The sequence below is a fragment of the Pinus tabuliformis genome, chromosome 7 (assembly GCF_031772625.1).
Source record: "Pinus tabuliformis cultivar Carrire ecotype Pingquan chromosome 7, CPIR1, whole genome shotgun sequence".
NCBI classification, from domain to species: Eukaryota; Viridiplantae; Streptophyta; class Pinopsida; order Pinales; family Pinaceae; genus Pinus; species Pinus tabuliformis.
In genome coordinates, this window is record NC_142293.1 from 1705878172 (window position 1) to 1705883934 (window position 5763).

The following is a 5763-nucleotide window of genomic DNA, read 5'->3' on the forward strand; positions in this document are numbered from 1 at the left end:
ACATGGAATAAGAAAGAAAAGATTTGAAGCAAACATATAAGAAATATCCATGAATTAGTTCATCAACATAAAGCTAATATGAAAGCACATATGTAGACTTGATTGGAGTATTGGTTAGCCATTACTCCCAACAAAGAAATGCATGGCAATTTATGCCAAAAACATAAATAAATTCCCAATAATTATGTTGCAAATCCAAGTACGTATGCTACAATAATGTCAAAATACAATAGTGGAATGAGGGTTGCTCATATCAACTATAAGAAAAAAACCCTAGCCTCGCCACCACTCATCCTAAAAGTTTCCAAGAGCGAGAATTTTTTCATCTCCCTAAGCAAAAAAAAACTATCTAAATGCTAATAAATTTCAAGTGCTAAAAGTGCCCTCTATAGAGGCATGGGGAGACATTTATAGAAATTAGGAGGTGACCTTTCACCTTCCCCCATGACTCTTTAAATTCCTTATGACTTTTGGTTGACCTTTACATTATTAGTTTCATGAATATGACAAATAATATTTTCCATATGATAATGAGTTGCAATTTATGACACCTCTCCATGATGGATGAGGTTACCAAATTTCTTTCCTTCCCCTTATGTTCCCTAAATGATACAATAGTTATCATGCTGCTATATGATGGTATAGGAAAAGTAGGTAAAACTGCATATGTATAAGTTTTTCTCTTTGAACTCGAAGTACTGTGATAAATTTATGTGACATGCAAGGACAAATATGTTTTATTCAATCCAATTTTTTTTCTTAAATTTCAGGAAAAACTTATTGAAATATTGGTGTTTATGGTTAAATTGATACCCCAAAAAGGGGTAAGTTGACAATTTTGTACCTAAATAACTAGTATTCAACCCATGGTGAAAATAATAGTAAGAAACTTTGCCACCATGAACCCTTCACGCTATGTACAGATAATATGATTGGAGGTGAATGTTGATAGCAGTGAATATGGTACAATTCATAGTCTAGTTGAATGAATTAACCCTAATATATTTGAATTAATTCCTGCTTCCTTGCAACAAATATTTCTTTTGTCGTTCTTGCTTGTAGTGAAGGCATTCACCACACCAACTAGAAAATTCAGTTTGATACATATTTAGCTCTCTGAACAATGAAATTCTACAACAAAGAATCAAATTCACCCTATAACCGGAGGTAATGATCTTTGCTCGATGAAAATGATGACCAACATCTAGCATAACTTGGCCAGGAACATGAGAATATTTAAAAATTTCCTCCTTATAAGTATTACCATTAACATAATTCTAACATAGTATTCCCCTAAAAAGGATATTCCCACTAGTAAATTGTTTACCCATGCAAACATTTAATGTTACTTCATAGTCATATACATGAGAACCTAGCTCTAAATCTTTATCCTTTCTATACACAACAACGAGGCCACGATGGGAATCAAGGTATGAACCACAAAGATTAGGAAAGAAAATTGAAGCCAAAGGAGTTGTACACTCTACCATCAATTTATCAAGTATTATATTTTATCTCATTATTTTTAACTTTGTTGCATGAACCCACTTTTGAAAGTTATCCACCTCAGAAAAAAAATCATTTAATAAAATTATGACGAAGCTTTCTAAATGTATAAATCCCAGGGGATGGTTTTGAAATAATTCTTCTAAAAATCTCCTCAATATTACCTTTAATGGCATTGATAAAATATTGAAAAAACAATTGATTAGGATTCAACGCGTATAATTCTTGATGTAGCTACTTTGCCAGATTCCAATCAACACCATAGTCCCTCTCCATGACAAGGTTCGTGCCATCATCATAATACCATACAGTGTCCATACTTAGCACACTATCTTCTTTTGTGTCGACATATGTTGTAATTTGACTATGCAACCAAAGGACTATAATTTGACTATGCAACCAAGTGGTTTGAATTCCCTCTTTCAATCCTTGGTGATGGGTGCGACTTGAAAAACCTCCCCTTAATCATTGCAAAGAAGACAAAGTGTTAATGATGAGGAAATCACATTTTAATTAAATGAGTGTGATGTGATAAAACAAATTGAAAATGTGATTAAAACCAACCACAAATGATAATGTGATTGAAATCAGTCGCCAATGAAAATGTGATTGAATTTAGTTGTCAATGAAAATGCAACTAAGGGGATTGCATTTTGGTGATGCAATTAACATAATTTAGAATGAAGGAATGAATAAAAGTTAGAGATGGGATTTGTGATTGGGGTAAGAAATCATGATGAGATGGAGAAAAGTCATAGTTCAAGGTATACTTATTAATTGACTTGGATAAGTTTGTCATACTTTAAACTGACACCCCAATTGCCACATTCCTTTTCCTTCCTTTTTACCTAAACGTTTAATTCATTCACAATTTACTTCATTCAAACTTCCACCTTATAATAGTATCATACGAGAACCATCATTCTTTAGTCCAATATAATACTTACTTCTTGATTCTCTAGCGAGACGAGCTGCTTCCATTTATTTTTTAGGGGTGATTGTAGAATTACTATATCCCTGCAATTCCTCTACTAGAAATTGTTTAATTATAGCTTCATTACGATTGCTTAATTATTGATTACTGTGTCCTAATATTTTCAAAATATTTTGAGATAATCCACACTTTAGATTGTTTTCTAGTTGATAATCTGAATCACTTCTTATGATAAAAAGCTCTGCATTCGTATAATTGGAATTCAATGAGTTAGTCTTTTATTTTTTTATGATCATCTGGGTAGAAATTCAGTCCTCTACTTGAGATACATTTTCTTGAGAATGCCATCACTCTAGTTTTCCTCAACCATATAAGTCAGGACAATAATTCCACATCAAATTAAAAGTGGCATTGAGAGGCATGGTAGGTGGCATGCCAAAAGAAACATAAGTTGATTGTGGAGGAATGGTGAAAGGTATGTCCTCCTTTTCCATGGTAGAAATGCCTTGGTCCCTTCTTTTGATAATTTATCCCCTTTCTCGTATGTAAGTAGGGAAGCAAGTGCCATATATCTGTAATGTGATGTAAATAATTCAATATTTGCATGAAACATTGTTCCTTAGAAAATATGATAGAGTTTCTGCAACCATGCATCAAGATTACTTTGAACATTAGCCGAAACAAAATCCAAACCAAGCAAACTTCCAAGGGTGCATAAATGTCATGTTCAATAAACTCTATATTATGTGAATTGGGATATGGTGGTGGAGTTAATGCTTAAGCAAGCCATGATGAAAATTGGTTCAAGGATTACATTCTGAGATGATTAGACTATATAAATGGCATGTTAAAGCAATGCAATAGAGATATACTTGTAAAATCAAGGGGGACCCAAAATGTAGGTATACAGGTTAAAAAATTTTGGGGGGTGTTGTAGTTGCTACAACACACCCATAAGCCACCAGTACATAGTGGAAATGGCATGTAGTGAAACTGATTAACCTCATGTGGAACGTTGCATGACAATAAATTGCTTAGGACAAAAAAACTTCAAACCCCCCTGTTAAAGTTTGGATAAGTTGGGGGTCCTAAAGTTACTTGTCAATTATTGAATTTGAGCATAAATGACATCATAGGTGATTCGGAGCTCAAAACATTGCTCAAAATTCAAAGTTGTTGAATCAATGTGGAACTTGAACGACCATGTAGTGCTTGTCGTCCTGAATTCAGAGCAACTTGTTGTGCGAGAAACAGGTAACATATGCTCCTGGAAACAAGTTATGTTCATTTTCCCAAACAGGAAAATTTGGACAAAAAAGGTACAAGTTGCCTAGTCAACAGTCCGTACAACTGACTAGGCCTGTTGACTGTGAAAGGTTGACTGGGCTTTAAATAGACAATGGAAGCTCACCATGTGGTAGGTTCTGGAGGCACTGATTGGGTTGTATATGATTAGTTGTTGGTTTGAAACATGGACCAACCAGAGGTTGCCACATGGCCCAGCCAGAGGTTGCCACGTGGCACCTCGGTGGCCACTAAAAACTTGTGGGTAGGTTGGACTAGACTCTGTGAGGTTCAGTCATTGAACGTGTTACAAACTAAACACCGCATTCACCAATGCGCCAATGGTAGGACTTGTTATATGGTGGCAAAGATATTTTATTTAACGTGTAGTTCACATATATTGGGGGGTGGGTACCATGGTTAACCTTTGACCTCGATCCACGAACCATGGCTAGGGGCTAACCACGGCCCTAAAAAACTGTTAACATTAACCGTTACCACCGCATATGACCATATCGCGGCAGTTACCATAACCACCGTCCCCGTGGTGGAAACCACAACCCCAACCACTGGCGCCTAGCATGTGAACATGGTTTTACTGTGATGTTAACTCCACTAACCATACCTTAACCACCGTGCCTAACACCATGCCATCCACATGTGAAAACCTTAATGATTGGCCTCTTAATTGCGCTTGAAACCTCCAATTCCTAACCACTAGCCCAACCTCCACCAAGACCGCCCATGTGACCTCATTACTAAACCACCAAGATGACCACCAACGTTAAGGGGCCAGCCCCAGGACGTGTGGCGGAAATGTGGCCATGATTTTTGGAGTTAAGGCCATTTAAACGCTCTGACAATTTTGCTTGGAGCTTGGCAGAATCGGCACTCCGTTAGCGGATTTTAGGGTGAAATTGTAGGACGTGCTGGATTTTGGGGAAATTGTAGAGTGACTAGCAGAAAGGCTAGGAAATCTCATATCTTCTTCATTTTTTGGTCTTTTCAGGAGTAGGAGGAGGCTAGACATGCATTTTTTGGTCTTTTGAAGCAAATGGAACAAGTTTCAGAGCCATTGGAGCACTTATGAAGAGACTTTTTGTAGGTTTAAGTCTATGGGTGCTAGTATCAACCAAGGGGTTGAATAAGTTTTTGAAGGATTTGAGAATGAAGAGGACCTTGTAGGGGTTTTCTAGCCTTCATATTTTTCTTGCACCAGCTGAGACATCTATGGTGTAGCTCATGTTTCTCTTTTCTCAATATGCCTTTGAGGAAAGTTCTCTTTTAGTACTTCAAGTGAATTGTTGTACTTGTTATGCTCATTGTCAGATGGAGTACGGGGTCTTGATTTGAGAACCAATTTCTTGCTGATTGTTTCATGACTAACTATAGGTTTTCCTATGTCTAGAGTGAGAATTATTTTCAAGAGAATGTTTCCTTGAAGGGTAAACTAGGCACTCTTTTGGTCAGCACACTTAATGCACTCTTTATCACTCAAATATTTTGAGTATAATGAGATTGGGTCAAGCCATTGGAAGCTGGACCAAGGAGACGTAGCCCAAGAGGGGTGAACTCCTTTATCAATTGCTAAGGCTATTATTGTTATGCTGTTGTTTAGTGTTTTTTTAATTCATGTTTTAAGCTCATGAATTACATATAAAGACATAAAAACTCATGTAAAACTTGCAATTTACCTCATAATCCTCAAGCAATTTGTTTACTATTCTGAATTGGAATTTAGCACAACAAACACTAACTTTCCCATTTAGATCAACATGGCACACTTTAAAGATTTTGGGGATTTCTAATTACATATAGGATAAATTGCAGAGCGCCCCCACCCCCCCAACCCCCACCTGTCAAATTTCAGATATACTCGAGGAGGGTGAGGGGCGAAGTGACATCTTTGTTACGATTTGATCGGATCACCTAGAACTTGTTAGAAATTGGTGGGTATTTAAAAATTTTGGTTTTTTGTGTTTCAGACACAAATTCAGTTGGAGGAATTAAGGTTGTGGTTCCTACTGTCAATCAGAAGA

The 5763-nt window shown here is 36.5% G+C and overlaps 1 pseudogene; it reads right to left on the minus strand.

Moving 5' to 3' along the window:
• Positions 1-1010: 1010 nt before the first annotated feature.
• Positions 1011-5763, minus strand: part of LOC149255144 (2-oxoglutarate and iron-dependent oxygenase domain-containing protein CP2-like) — a 42757-nt pseudogene continuing 38004 nt past the window's right edge.